Here is a 16,495-nt window from a genome sequence, read left to right as displayed (position 1 = left end):
GGATCTATCTCACTGTGCAATAACTCCAGTCTATTCATGCCACAAGTAAATTAAGTTGTTGCTGATTCCTTAACTATTGCAGAAAGTATATTGTGCATTTCCTTACCATCTTCTTTCTCATGTTTTCTCCTTCCCTAAATGCACAGAGCTCACTGGGGTACAGATCCGCAAGCGCACACAACCTGTAGGTATTTCATCCAATTCATCATTCTTCATATAGAATATGAACATCGAGTGCCACCAAACTATTCAACAGTGGGTAACATCACAGCCAAAGCAACCCTTTGTCCACGCATACTTTCCAACAGGCGTCCCTTGATAATGGAGAGGGAATATTGGTGACTTCCCCCTCTACACAGCCCAGGGAAGCTGGGGTCAATTATAACACCCACACTACAATTCTATACCATTGCATCATGCCAAAACTCTACTGACCCAATGTACTGATGTGTCACAAGATTCAAAGATTTATAAAGTAAATTTGAACAAAGTATTAACAGTTTAGCTCCTCGATTGACTTATCTGAGTTTACCAAAGAAATCATACTGATCAGGAAGGTTTCAGCTCCTTTCATATTAACTTGGACTGGCTGTAACCTCTTGCCTGAGTCAGAAGATTGTGTTTAAGCCTCACTCCAGAAACATAATCTAGAATGATAATGCAATGTAGTACTGAGGGAGTGTTGCATTGTTAGAGGCGCCATCTTTCAGTGGAGATGCATGTGTAAAGGATCCCATAGCACTGTCCTTGCCAACATTTATCCAAATCAATACCTCCCAAAAAAACCAGATTAAATAGTTATTTTTTTATCTCATTGCCGAAGCTGCTGTGAGCAAACTGGCTGCCAAATTTGCCTACCACCGTGAATACACTTCAGAAACAATTCACCGGCAATTAAGCTCTTTGGGACATCCTGCAGTCATGAATGGCACTGTAAAAATGTAAGCACGTGCATTCTTTATAAAGGGAAGGAGGATCACCATCTAATTTCATGTTTGTCTCTCCCACCACTCTGCATTTTCAGTGTCAAGATATCAATAATGTCCTGTGACTGCTAATATGGAGCATTATTCTTCCTTGACTGCCTTCAACATAACTGACATTCGTCCCACCTTCGTTACAACTTATCTGTGATGAGCCTCTATGGCACTACCCTCCCTGACCTCATTCCTATCGATCCCAGTGCAGTCAATTCATCTCTTCCAGTGACTTCTCTTCCTATACTGATACAGTTATCTCCAGTGTGGGCCATGGCTCCATCCTAGACACCCATCAACTTCTTTCCTACATGCTGTCCCTTGACAACAGCGTCTATAGGTACATGGATGACATCCAACTCTATTGACCTGCTTTTGCCCTCGATTCCACAACTACTATCATGCTGCTCAATTGCTTGTCTGGCAACAAATATTTGATGAACCAGAACTTTCACTAACTCCAACATCTGGAAGATCACAGCTGTCTTGTTTGATTTAAGAAAATTCACACCTCACCCACAGATTCTACCTCCCTCCCAGATGCCCACTCAGACAAAACTTGCAAGTGCTTGCATGACCGAGTGAAACTTCAAATCATACATCTGGTCCATCGCTAGGACCGCTAACTACCCACTTCCACAATATACCTCCCATAGCACATTCAAAATTCCCATTTTCAAGTTTAAATCCTCCACGGCCACATTCCAATATTCAAACTTCACCATCCCTTCCCCATGTTCCAGCGAGCACCTCTGCATTTCTGACCATTGTTTTCTGTTTATCCCCTTGCCCGCTACATTCTTCAATATCCTCCTCAAAATTTGTTTCTGATATCCTTTCTATTACCTCTGTTCCTCCTTCCTGTTTAGTGTCCTATGCTGCCCATTTTAGGACATCTAGAGCTATGAAAGATATTGTATTGAGGTAAACCATTGTCAACTGCATATTTTTGTCCCTAACAATTGATTCAATAAAATGCATCATCATGTTGCTCATGAAGGGTCTAGAGAGAGTAGATAGACAGAAACTGTTCCCCTTGCAGAAGGGTTGAGAACCAGAGAACGCAGATTTAAAGTGATTGGCAAAAGAACCAAAGGCGACATGACGAAAACCTTTTTTCATGCACAGTGTGGTTACAATCTGGAATGCACTGCCTGAAAGAGTGGTGGAGGCACAATCAAACACGGCTTTCAAAAGGGAGTTGGATAAGCACCGAAAAGGGAAAATATTGCAGGGTTACAGGGAAAGGGCCAAGGAATGGGACTACTTAAGTTGCTCTTGCAGAGAGCCAGCATGGGCTCAATGGGCCAAATGGCCTCCTCCAGTGTTATAACTATTTTATGATTCTCTTTGCAAATGTATACAAATGAAGTAGATATCTTCTTGCAGGGGTGAAAGTCAATGCCAAATCAGTATGAAGTGAACAAGTTACTACCGCATACAAAGTGTACACGATGATAATTTCCTTTTACACCTCTCCTCAATTCTGCTCCAAAATGCCCTGAGGGTAAATGTGTCATGCAGTGTGATAGAGAACAATATATGATAGCCCTACATGTGAATTACAGGTCTATGCTGAGTTAGCTGATTTCAGCAGAGGTGGAAGAGACTGTTACAACTGTTATAGCATACTTGAGCTAAAGGTACTGAGGCCAACTGCTGTATTCCTAGGCCATAGGCATTGCAGTCACTGTTCAATGACCCCCATCTGGGAAAAGCACAAGTGGGTGTCATACGTTTGGCTGAAATGCCTCCGAATTCAATTGGCCTGCAAACATTCATCGTCTCAACCCATTTAGCTGACGTTTCACAGCAGTGCCGCAAACTATGGAATTGAATCGCAGCACATGTCAGACCCTTCAGATGAAAGGAAAGAGACACGAGAACATTCAAAATGATAAGAGCTTTGAGCTTCAGGACATGGGACTGTTTTATCATCTGGCTCATTTTGCGTGACATTCAATGAGTCAGTATACATGCGGCACATAGACAGTTACTCGATAAGATCCTACATTTTAACAATGCATTGTGAGTTGAATTGAACAGCGGTGCAAGGTGCAATTTATTCACTATTCCAACCAGGAATAGGAGCATGAGAAAACTCGAGCTGTTCATCCACTGTTACAGAAGAACTTGAAGACTGCACATCAACGCAAAAACAAAATCATACAATTACAGAAAAAACGATCAGCACACTTAGCACGTTAGAGAAATTCTTGGGAACCAACATCTTGCTGCAATTTAAAGTTCAGAAAGGAACAGGAACATGCAACTTGAAACATAAAATGCATTACTACTGTCAATCCATGAACTATATAGCACAAAAATCAAAGACCAGAGAACTTCAGATTAGATCCCTGGTCATTTGAGTTAGTTGATATAAGCTGGTTGCTACAAATGGGCCTGACACCCAGATGGAAAGTCTTCCAGGGTTCATCAGCTCTGATTGGTATCTAGCAAGCCTTGCTGAAAGCCATACGCATGTGTGTGCGCGCTTATGTGTTGCTGGATGGGGTGGAGAATTGGGCTGAGCCACAATGCCTTTTGTTTGGTGATACTGGCTATTTAGGTTCACACATGGAGACTGGCTACTTGTGTGAGGTACCAGCAACTACAGAATTAGCTATCTGCTAGCACAAATCCTGGGGAGAGAGGGTGGAGTGCAAGCGAAAGGAAAAATAAAATCAGCTGGAATATTTCACAGCGACCCTGTACCACACCATCTTACTGTGATAACATATCAAACCACTGAGCAGTAGAACAGTATTCTTTTCCCAATCTCAGCTGGACAGTCAATAAGGTTAGGAGTTTACCTATAGGAAGGGGGGGAAGAAGTAAAAAAAAAAATGCATTTATAATAACTTGGTGCCTTTAATAACAAAAAAAGTCCTAAAGCATTTTACAGAGGTGTAGTCAAACAAAAATTGATGCCAAGTTAAAGGAGATATTTATACAGTAGCTACATTTCAGAAGTACTTAATAGGCTGTAAAGCACTTTGGGATGACCCGCGGTCATGGCAGGGGCTATGAAAACAGAAGTTCTCTCTTTATTTGGAGGTGCAACCAAACACTTGGCCAGGGATTTAAAGGAGGATCTTAAATGAGAGGAAGGTGGAGAGATTTAGGGTGGGAATTAGAGAGTGTGGGGTCTAGATGATGGAAGTCATGGCCACCAATGGTGGGGCAAAGGGAGGGGACGTACAAAAAGTTAAAAAGTTAGAACAGAGAGTTTGCAGGAGCATTGTGCACTGCCAAGGGGTGGGGGTGGGGAGCAGTTGTAGGGCTGGAGAAATTTACAGAGGTAGAATGGGTAAGAACACAAAGATTTAAACTCAAGGTTGAGAATCTTAAAATGGAGACTTTGGGGATCCAGGAGCCATTGTAGGTAACAAGAACAGGGGTAATAGGGGAGCAGGGTCCTATATATGTATTTAATTGTCTCAAAGTGTTTCACATACAATCAATTAATTACCTTGATTTGCATGGACTAATGTAGGCAAACACGTCAGCCATTTTTCACAGCATGGATATGAATGACCAGCTAATTGGTTTTTGATATCACTAGTTCAGGGAAGAATATTGGCCAGATCACTGGAAGAATTCGCTTCTCTTCTTTGAAGAGGGGCATGGGATCTTTAACATCCACCTGAAACACTAGAACAGATGAGATCTCAGTTTAGTATCTCATCTGAAAGATATTATAGTCATATTGCACTGAGATGTCAGCTTGTATTATGTACTCAGGTCAAAGTGGATTAGAATCACAAACTTCTGACTCAGGTGAGAGTGCTACAACTGAGCCAAGCTTTCACACATGTCCTGTCAACCTGAAATTGGCAACAGACACAGATCTGGCCATAGGCTGCCAACAATCTTTGAAAGGTTTTGTCCACCTTCTTCAGCCAAATTTTCTCCTATTACTGCTCCCGTGAGAGCAATTGGCTTTTTGCTGGCGTTAGGTTCCATAGGTACCAGGAACATTCCAGAACCTCACCACAAAGTATCCCATTCTTTACACATGGACAGTGATATTAAGCATTTACAGGCTGTTGAACTGGTGGATTGGAGAAAAGGTAAGACAATCACAGGCAAACTCAACCATGCCCGCAAGCACTTCTAAAAGGATTCACTGGAGTGATCAAGAGCCTTGGGTGATTTTTCCCTACCTAACCTACGGAAGGAGACTAATTAAATAAAAACAGAAAATGCTGGAAATACACAGCAGGTCTAGCAGCATCTGTGGAGAGAGAAATAGAGTTAATGTTTCAGGTCGATGACCTTTCATCAGAACTGGAAAGTCATCGGCCTGAAACGTTAACTGTTTCTCTCTCCACAGATGCTGCCAGACCTGCTGAGTATTTCTAGTACTTTCTCTTTTTATTTCAGATTCCAGCAACCACAGTATTTTGCTTTTATGAAGGAAACTAATTACTGTGTTCTTCCCATTACGTTCAGTCAACTCACCACTGATCAAACCTGGTATCAGTTGCTTACTGAGCTATCTGAAGCACTTATTGAAATATTATGTGTATTTAACACAAAATCTGAACAAGTTTACTGGAACATATGTAATGTTCTGATACACATTAACTGGTGCAGACAAAGAAAATTAATTCAAGAACGGAACAATTTTTTTGTAATGGGATTTATTTTTTTAAAAATCAGTTACATCAAATTTATAGAATACCTAGTCTTCTGAAGAATAAGCAAATTCAGGAGGAAGATTATCTTTACGTGGACGAAAAAGGTAACAGATAGCAGTAACAGAGTTTTTCGATAACATTGCAGAACTAAAAGAATACAGAAATTAGAGGAAATATGAAGGAATGTATTGTAAGATATCACAGTCCAATCAGATTCGACTTTTTATATATACTTTGAAATGAATACTCAAACACACCCACATCACAAAAGGTAAATTTGCCTGTAGACACAGACCATTCAGAAATTCCACATCATGACACATTTCATGAAATGGTGATCTGCAATCTGTGCACAGTTCTTTTACTCTTTGCACCTATATATCAGAAATACTTCAGGGCTTTTTGAAGAATTTACACTTTTGATAGAATGTACCAGCTGTTTATAAACACCACGAAGATAACCTGGCAAATTACGGAACAACATCATTTAATATATGGGGGGGGGGGGGGGGCAATTACGTCAAAGCTAACCTCCAAACCTGAAATTACAAGCATCTGCTTTCGGCAGGAGGGAGTACACGCCCCCCTCTCCAAAAGTAGTCAAAATCTCCCAGGTCCACACTTTCAGAGCACAAAAATCTGTCAACAATTATAGGTAAAAGTTTCACAGAATGGCACAATGACATCTTGCATCGCTCAGCGACAATGCAATAGAGATTATGTGGGATGTAGTCCACGATTTTACACATCATATACTCTTTTGTATACCGCAGAATCTACTAATGATCCGATACTTCCACCACTACACAAACATACACACATTCACAAAAAAAAATCTTCGCTTCTGAACTGTCCATTCTGATCTGATGTGTTCGGCTAGACACAGATAAGAACCACAGCCAGGACTCTGGTACATTTTATTTCACAAATTCACCTAATTACGCTTTATGGTAAGAGCAACAAAAACACTAACCATGAAGCACACGGCGGAGGAGCTACAGTGACTCTTACTCAGAGAGCGAAGACTTTTATCAAATCCACCTAGCTGGGATTCGGCCCACCACCACCAACACCCCGAGAGAGAGAGAAAGGAGCTTCTGCTTACATTCATGACACAGACAGAAGGGGCTGGATGCAGCATAAAAATCAGGATTTTCTACTGGACAAAGTTAAAGTCACCAAAAATATACGCGTACTTATTTATATCAAGAGGATTAATGACGTCCCCGGGCATCATAATCACCGACATGTCATCAAACTGTTTAAAAATTTAATCATGTGGCAGCCACGAGAGAGAGAAATAAAAGATAAATCACATCCTTGGACTATAGGAAGAGGGGGAAGTAGAGGGAAAAGGAGCTAGAAATATACATACAAAAAAAATCTTTGTAAAGACTTGTGAAGAGAGAGAATTGAAATCTCAGGAGAGAGAGAAAGAAAAGGATTTCCCAACGTGTTGGGACGTTTCAAACACTTGTTATGGAGATAAAGATTTGGATGAGTCACACACACACACACACACACACACGAATGCCGTAAGAAAATCTTTTCTAAAATAAAAGTTCACACAATTTTGTGTGTGTGGTGACTGAAAGAAGAGAAAAAGTACAGACGGGTTGGAGGAGGGACGGGGGCTGGCGAATGTCGGGGTGTTTTTTTTTTCCCTTTCTCCTTCCCTCTGTCTTCCATTTCATTATTTAAAAAAATATAATAGTAAATAAATAATTAAAGAGAGAGGAGGTTTTGGGGGGGGGGGGTGGGGAAGAGGGATTTAACGTGTTGTTATTGTTGTTGTGGAGACCTCGAGTCCAACACATTGGCTCGCGGCCTGCGCCTTTTTCTTTTAAAACAATATTTATATTTTATTTATTATTTGTGAGTGCGTGAGGGATTTTTTTTTTTTATTGGTGTTTTTTTTTCTACCTCAAGAAAAACAACTCACCGCGAAAACGCCGTCGACCTCCTCCCCCGACATCTTCCTTCCCCCAGACGGAATAACAAGTGGGAAAAGCGAGAGGAAGCGCCGCCTGGGCAGAGCCGGCACCATCGGCGCGTTTTTTTTTAACCTCCAAAATAAGATTTGAAAATCCTCATAAAGAACAATAGAGCGCTTGGACAGGAAGTCACTGGGTGGCGCCATTGCTGCTGTGACGCCGCGGGGTCAGGGGTCAGCGCTGGGGAGGGAGGGAGGGAGGGGGGGCGGGGCCAGTCCGGGCGGGGGCAACACTTGGTGCTCCACGTGGCCCTGGCCAACTCCATCCCTCCCCACTGCTCACACGCATAACGCACACTCAATGCTCTGCACTGGGGTTTCCTTCCAAAGCAACACAGAGTAGGGCTTGGCTATTGGAGGGAGGGAGGGAGGAGGTTTGCAGAGTGTAAAACTTCACCTTTTCAGGTCAAAGTTTTCAAGATATTAAGGGGAGCCCGTTTTGGGAGTTCTGCTGGTCGAGGAGGTCTGGGGCCAGGAAGAGAAAATGATTTTGAAAGGAAACTGGATGGGCGCTTGAAGGGAATAAATATGCAGAGCTCAGTCACTATGTTCAAGACAGGGGTTGATAGATTTCTAGATATTTAAAGGGATGTGGGGACAGTGTGGGAAAATGGCCTTGAGGTAGATCAGCCATGATCTAGTTGAATGGTGGAGCAGGCTCGAGGGGCTGAATGGCCTACTGCTATTTCCTATGGGGAGCGGAGACATGAGGGAAAACTTTTTGGTTGGCGTCTGGAATGCACTGCCTGACGGAGTGGTGAAAACGGTTCAATCAAGGCATGCAAGAAGGAGTTGGATTGTTATCTGAAAAGGAAGAACATGCAGGGTAATGGGGAGAAGGCAGGGGAGTGGCATTAGGTAAATTGCTCCTACAGAGAGACAGTGCAGACACGACGGGCTGAATGGCCTCCTTCTGCACTGTCACAATCCTGTGATTCGCTGACTGGATTGCTCTGCGGGGAGCCGGCGTAGACTTGATGGGCCAAATGGCTTCCTTCTGTGCCATAATTAAATGGCTGTGTTTATATACTGCCATCAGACATATCAAAGCAATTTACAGTCAATTAAGTACTTTTTGAAGTGCAGTCACTATTGTAATGTAGGAAATGCAGCAGCCAGTATGCACACATCAAGCTCCCACAAACAGCATTCTGATAATGACCAGATAATCTGTTTTTATGATGTTGATTGAGGGATAACTATTGGCCAAGACACAGGGGATAACTCCTTCGCTCTTTTTCGAATAATACCATGGGATATTTTACGTCCACCTGAGGGGGCAGACAGGGTTTCAGTTTAACATCTCACCTGAAAGACAGCATCTCCAACAGTGCAGCACTCCTTCAGTACTGTACTATAGTGTCAGCCTTGATTTTCATTCAAGATCTGGACTTGATAAACCTTCTGACTCAGAGGTGAGAGTGCTACCAACTGATTCATGGCTGACACGCAAATCCAGGACCAAGTGGGGGGAGGGGGCGTAAGTCTACAAATTAGAGCCAGAACCTTTCAAGAGCACAAATTAAGAAACACTTCACACAAAAGATTCAACTCTCCTCTGTAAACGGCAATCGATGCCCCCATCAGTTGTTCATTTAAATCTTGAGATTTTTATTAACCAAATGTGTGGAGGGATATGGGGCAAAGGCAGGTGAGGTCATGATCTCATTGAATGACAGAATAGGCTTGAAGTAGTAAATGGCTTACTCCTGTTCCATTGTTCCCTGGCTCAGTGAGTAGCACACCCAGAGTCAGAAGGTTATGTGGGTTCAAGACCCACTCCATGAGACTTCAGCACAAAAGTTCAAGGCCTATCCTCCTAGTACAATGCTACACAGTCAGTGCTGCTGTGTTTAGGATGTGATGTAAAACTGAGACCCCATCTACTGTCTTAGATGGATGTGAAAGATTGCTTGGCCCGCTATGTCAGAGTGTTCCAGCCAATATTTATCCCTAAAACCAACATCACTCAAACTGATTATGTGATCATTATCACATTGCTGTTTGTGGGAGCTTGCTGTGCACAAATTGGATGCCACATTTACAGCAAAATTACTTCATTGGCTGTAAAGCACTTTTTGATGTTCTGAGGTCATGAAAGGTGCTATATACAAGTCTTCCTTTAGACCCTCCAGGATTGTCATAGAGGATTCTCCAGAAATTAATAATTTATCATCTCCTGGACACTGACTGCAAGCAACCCACAAGAGGGGGAAAAAACACATTCAAATGGTATTTTTTTCCCCATTTTCTTTGAATACATTTTTTATTACTTATAAAATATTGGAGATCATAGAATGACACATCACAGAAGGAGACCATTCAGTTCATTATGCCTGTGCTGGCTCTTTGAAGGCAATACCTAATTAATTCTCCAGCTCCCCCCACCCCCAGTCTTTCCTTATTACCCTACACAATTTTCCTCTTCAATTATTTACCCCATTCCCTTTTCTTCCTACATTACAACAGTGACTACACTTCAAAAGTACCTCATTGGCTGCAAAGAGCTCTGAGATGTCTGATGGCCATGAAAGGAGCTATATAAATGCAAGTTTTTCTTTTCCTTTTCAAGATATTTACTGAATCTGCTTCTACCACCCTTTCAGGTGTTCCAGATCATAAGAACTCCCTGCATAATTCCACCCCCTCCCCCCCGCCTTATATTGCCTCTGGTTCTTTTGCCAAAAGAAATGGGGGGGGGGGGGGGGGATCGGAACATTGTTTGACTGGGTGGGGCTGTTGGAGGTACAGATTCATGTGACAAATCCTCCAGGGTATATCCTACTACAGTTGGCAACTTTAACACATAGCAATATGCCCTTTTTGTAATAAAAACCATAAAGGAGATAGTGAGTTTGCCTCAGTGTCATCAAAAGAAAAGATAGGCACAAGTAATGAACAAAACCATAAAACAAAGGCAGCTTATAACATTAAATAATATCACCTATGTACTCCAGTCCCTTGGTGACAATGCATTTGCTGCCAAGTCTCCTTTTTACATTTTGAAGAGATAGGGGAAAGTCATTTTATTTTCTTACACTGGACAATAAAGATAAAACAGGAAAAATGCTGTTACCTCTGTTAAAATGAGCTTGTGTTCAGCTTTCCGCTTCAGAAAAACTTTCATTTTTTATAATCGTACATTCTACGTCCTGAGGATGTTCTAAAATGCTTCGCAGCCAAAATACTCTTGAAGTACAGTCACTGTTACATAGTTGAAGGTAGAAGCCAATTGCAAATGAACAGGTCCCAAAAACAGCAATGAAATAAATAAGCAATTAATCCATTTTGGCAGTGATGTTGGCCGAGGGATAAATGTTGACCAGGATAACTCACATATTCTTCAAATAATGCATGGGATCCTTCACATCGCAAACAGGTCGTCAGTTTAACATCTCACCCGAAAAACTAATAGTATCTCTGAAAATGAAGTTCTGCACTAAAATGTCAGTCTAGATAATGTGCTCAAGCACCTAGAGTGGGACTTAAACCCAGAACCTTGTGACTCAGAATGCCACCGCTTAACCAAACTGACATCCTTTCAAGCAGTTCTTCATTCATGCAATAGACACTAAAGTATTTGAAGTCTGGAGCACAGTTATGACAGCTGCTAACCTGGCCTGTCCCTTTCAAGATCACTGCTCAAATACTTCCTACAGGCAAGTGGTCTAAATAGGTAAACTTGTTATTTCCAGAGATCAACCACAAGGTATCTAAACTATTTGCAACTTTTTTTGACTATAGGTTAGAAGAAACCATTATAAAATTATTGGGTTTCTTTTTATTTAGAAAACATTTTCAATCTGTAACCCTAGTGTAATAACTGGAATGTTATGGGGACCAGATTTATAAATGTAAATAACTATAATAGTTGCGTCAGATTGCAAACTCATTTAACAAAGTTTATTTTTGGAACAAGAGTGATTGGCACTAAAATTGTTTAAAAATATCTGCCATTCCCAATTAATGTGTTTTGGTGGGTTTGTTTATCCCTTTGTGAGGTACACCATTTCAAACAAAATCCACCCTTGCACCCCACACCTCCCATTTTCTCCACTTCTGGAAAGTTCTCTCATACTCGGGTACAGTTTCAAAACCCCACCGCACCACTTCCCGCCATGGTACCTTGCCCAAGAGGCTAAACCTCATGCATTAGTCTTGAGTAGGTTTTCAGCAGGCTACTTTATAGAATGATAGAATATAACAGCACTGAAGAGGCCATTCGGCCCTTGCCAGCACTTTCAAAGAGCTATCCAATTAGAGCATGGCTATCCGACCCCGAACGGGTCCGACGATGTGTCAGGTTCGGGTCAGGTCGAATTGCTGTTCCGGGTCTGGCGTTCGGGCTCAGGTCGGGTCGGACACAGTGGCAGCCAGGACGTCAAGGCAGGAAACTTGCATTTGGACACCGCACTAGTCTGCAGTGAGCAATTCCATCCAAGGTAGAGCACAAACTCTTTAATACAATCAATTTCATTCGGGCATGGGAAAAAAAAATGAAGGACTCGGGCGGGTCAGGTTTAAATTGCAGACCCGAGCAGGCCTTTATACCCAATTAGCCTCACTCCCCTGCTCTTTCCCCAAAGCCCAGCAAATGTTTTCCTTTCCAAGTATACATCCAATTCCCTTTTGAAAGTTACAATGGAACCTGCTTTCATCACCCATTCAGGTAGTGCATTCTAGATCATAAAAACTCGGTGTAAAAAAATTTCTCCCAATCTTCCCCCTGGTTCTTTTGCCACAAAGGCATCATAGTCATGCCGAATCCTGTCCTTCTCAAATGTCCAAACAACTGGACTTTACAAGATGGCAATAAGGAACAAGAACCCAGGACAATATACTGAGCCCCATGGTAGAGGCCAACCTTTGTACCACTACTGCCACCCAACTGAGATCAGTAATCGCAACAGGATTTGGCAACTGATTTTTTCCCCAAGCCTGTGTACGCAACAGATAGGCTGCACATTTATCAATTGAGCATCGGAAGAGCAGAATTTTGAGTGATGGGGTCATTAACCCTACTCAACAGTGAAGCTTTCTATAGGTGACTACAGTACTAATAAAAGAGCTGTAAAAACTGTAAGAGCTTCAAAACAAATTTGACCCAGGTATAACAGTAAAATAAACATGTATAATACAAATCTTGTCTAAAAGATATGATCCACTGTTACGTACATTACTTGTAAAAATAAACACTTCCACATGTTCAGCCTTACTCTTAATAACGCCATGTTGACAGATGTTTGCCTTAGGAAAAGAAAATGGGAAACAATGTGACAATTGGCAATAATTTTTTTAAAAATACCAGATTAGTGAAAGTAGCCAGGCTTTGAAATATGCCAACATGTAGTATTTGATGGCAGTCATTACATTAGTGAACTGACACTGAAACAGCAATATTTTGTATATCCTGTTGAAACTAATTTGCTCCACTCATCAGTCTCTGACTTTGAGAACTGAACTAGGTGTGTCTCAAGGATCTGGCACAAGATTAAAGACACTTCTACAGCTGGTACGGCCACAGGCTGTCTTGTCAGCTGCACAAGGCATGTAGTGTAGAAAGAGGAGAAAGAAATGGAGATTTAACTTGCCACCACCTGCTGGTAGCATGAGGTGGTTATAATCCTGGTTTCTATTGCTGATTGTCAAAATCACGAACTACAAAAACAGATTGCCATTGTTTTTATTAATTAATTATCCAACACAGGCACAATGGGCTGAATGACCTTCCATGCGATATAATTTTATACCAGATAGTGCTAATAAATTGGTTACTTCTGCTGACTTCTTTAGGAGGGGAGCAGTACTGTCTTCAACCACTGGAGAGTAAAATTCACTGGGGTAGACAGAGGAAAACTAATAGTCAAGACATCAGATCTGAACATCATACAAGATCACTAGACTACCATGACTGTAATATCAGAATTCTATAAAAGTATTATCATGTGCATCTGTAACTGTCAGAAATGCAGCTCAATCTTTTACTGCTAATGAAGAAGCCAAGTGATTGAGCCAACTTTTACCGGTATCAATTGGACAGAAATAAACAGGCAAAGGAGGATAAGTGAACTATGATCCTGTGATAATAGGCAACTGAGGCATGCAGACTTAAGTCGTCTCAGGATCCTTCTCCATTCTTGTGATGCATCAGCTAATCTGAGCCTGGGCAGCGGGTGTAACACTACAACTGTCTTCCACACTCCATGGCCAGAGGGATTGGGAAAGGGAAATGATCCCACTCTTGATTACTATGCAGTGATCCAAATTAGAAAGCACATTATGTGTGGACATCTGACGAGGGAAGGCCTATTTCTGTAACCTCCTCCAGTCCTACAACCTCTCAGAATTCTACATTCCTCCAGTTCCAGTCTTTTGTGCATCACCCATCTCCTTCAGCTCACCATTGCCAGCTGTGGCTTCAGCTGTCTAGGTTCTAAGCTCTGGCATTCCCTCCTTAAACCTCCTCTCCCCCACCCCCACCACTTCCCCTCTTTTAAGATGGTTCTTAAAACCTACCTCTTTGGTCACCTGCCCTAATGTATTTGTTGGCTGGGTGTTATTGTTGTCTTATTATGCTCGTGAAGCATCTTGAGATGTTTTACTATGTTAAAAAGTGATATATAAAAATGTAAGTTATTGATTTAGCTACGGTGTGATGCCCCACACTGCCAAATAATCATGCCAACATTCCATCTAGGCTCTTGAGGAATGTCATTGTCTTACTGGAGGGTTGGAAATGTCCATTTCTTGTTCCAAAAATGGAGTCAGTGTGAGGAGAGAATGTCGAAGGGGAAATAAAGAATACCATTACAGACCAGCTAGAATTTCACAAAAGCAAAATACAATGGATGCTGCAAATCTGAAACAAACACAAAGTGCTGGAAATACTTAGCAGGTCTGGCAGCATCTGTGGAGACAGAAGCAGAGTTAACGTTCATCAGAAAGGTCACAGACCTGAAACATTAACTCTGCTTCTCTCTCCACAGATTCTGCCAGACCTGAGTATTTCCAGCACTTTGTTTTTATTTCAGCTAGAATTTCAGATGCACACCCTTCATCAGAATGGTCTCTCTACAGATGGTAAACAACCTGAACACTTCCAGCATTTTATTTTTGTATGAACTTTCCAGCATTTTTGTTTCTCACAGGCAGGTTGTTCTGCCTGTCTTTGTTCAGTTATGCCAGTACTGCTCATAAGGCCACATGTGCAACAATATCACAATCAATCCAAGAATTCTGCTACAGCAATCCTTAACACAAAATCTGCAAGAAATCTCCAGGTTAGGCACATTGTAAATATTACACTTCTGAGTGGGCTTCAGAGCACTAACACCTCCCAAGATTGACATAGTAAGACTCTCAAGGCTTGTAGTTTACAACATTATCTCAACCTTGCTCAGTAGTGGAGTGGGGAGTCCCACCAATGAATTAACTTTTCCACAAACACATAAAAACCATTAACTGTAATACTGAAATACAACATGCTACATAACACAATCTAGATAGCTTTAAACCAGGTAATAGGGAGAGCTGTAATGAGTTTTGGAATTCAGCTGTATAAAAACTCAGTGCAGTATAAATCAGATTTCCCAGTCTACCAGTATTTTCTATAACTTTAGGGAATAAATTGTGTTCACCTAAAAAAGTTGTCACTCAACAAGCATCAAATTCTTTTAATAATTTTTTAAAAAACATTTGTATTGAACAGGTTCAATAGTAAATATAAATGTAGAGGTTTTCAAATATTCAACAAACAAAATTCAGCACCAGCAGTCCCCTGGTACCTCACACAAACGACCATTCATGAGTAAATCTGCCAAGCAAGCCTCAGCAGGCTATCTGGTCACATGAACCATTGCAGTCAGATCTTGCCCTCTTCAAAAGGCCACACACAAGTTCTCCAGCAGGAGTCAATCAACTGATCAGAATTGGAAATCCTAGCTGCCTTTTTAAAAAAAAACTTGCTCCCCAGCCTTGCAACACTGCGACTAAGTGTGGCAGTGCTTTTGATCTAGCTAAGGTTTTAGCATAAACAAAAGATTTGAATGATAAAGCTTGCTGGGCTGCAAAGCGAAGTGAATTTACCTAATAAACCATCATACAAAGGACTTACGAAGACCAAGCCAATCTTTCAGTCCTAATCCACAGCAAAGCAATATATTTTCATTCAGCTTGTAATCTGTGCAGTCATACAGGAAGACATTAAGGGTTATTGTATCAAAACAGAAAATACAGACAATGTTCAGGCCAGGCAGCAGCTGTGGAGAGAGAAAGTAAATATTTCAGTTCAATGACCTTCCATCAGAACATTTCTCTCTAGATGCTGCCTGACCTGCTGAGTATTTCTAGTATTTTTGGGTATTATTTCAGAGCTGTGGAGAAAGTAAATATTTCAGGTCAATGACCTTCCATCAGAACATTTCTCTCTCTAGATGCTGCCTGACCCGTTGAGTATTTCTAGTATTTTTGGGTATTATTTCAGATTTCCAGCATCCGCAGTATTTTGCTTCTGTTTAAGGGTTATTTCGTTGTCAGAAGTAAGAGATCTTTTCACCATTTGCATCTTCCTCTACTGCTTATGACTTTCAGGCTACATTTAGTCCATAGCCAGGCAAGAAGTCTGAATTAATCAATCACTCATGCCACTTTCAAATTGGTCACTGGATGTGCACTAGAACAGATAGGTCCGGACTCCATTCAGATCTTCCCTGTATCCTTGTGAACAAATGGCTTCCACTCGCCACTCCTTTACAGTGGTATAGCTGAAATTGTGAAAGCAGTGGGTGCAAAGCTGAATCAGCAGCCTTCATTAGGCCATATTTGTTTTTAATTGAACGGCACTGCTACAAAAACTCTCCAATTACACAAGGGAGTCAATGCGA

At 41.5% G+C, this 16,495-nt stretch overlaps 1 protein-coding gene and 1 long non-coding RNA gene across 5 annotated transcripts in view; one reads left to right on the top strand and one right to left on the bottom strand.

Moving 5' to 3' along the window:
• The window catches only part of usp49 (ubiquitin specific peptidase 49), a 71,156-nt gene extending 60,325 nt beyond the window's left edge, over positions 1-10,831 (bottom strand). For 2 of the 4 annotated variants that reach the window (XM_068057326.1, XM_068057329.1), the window contains exon 1: positions 7,563-7,781. The gene's annotated coding sequence lies outside the window, so the exon portion shown is untranslated. Of the gene's footprint in view, positions 1-4,449; positions 4,540-7,562; positions 7,782-10,689 lie in introns of those variants that run through there. The other 2 variants (XM_068057328.1, XM_068057327.1) reach the window with 2 other exon arrangements.
• LOC137383930 (uncharacterized) overlaps positions 1-16,495 on the top strand; it is a 42,283-nt gene that overhangs the window by 10,420 nt on the left and 15,368 nt on the right. The window lies entirely within an intron of this gene.

The sequence above is a fragment of the Heterodontus francisci genome, chromosome 25 (assembly GCF_036365525.1).
Source record: "Heterodontus francisci isolate sHetFra1 chromosome 25, sHetFra1.hap1, whole genome shotgun sequence".
Classification (NCBI taxonomy): domain Eukaryota; kingdom Metazoa; phylum Chordata; class Chondrichthyes; order Heterodontiformes; family Heterodontidae; genus Heterodontus; species Heterodontus francisci.
The sequence above is the reverse complement of the archived record's forward strand: the minus strand, read 5'-3'. Positions and strand labels throughout refer to the sequence as shown.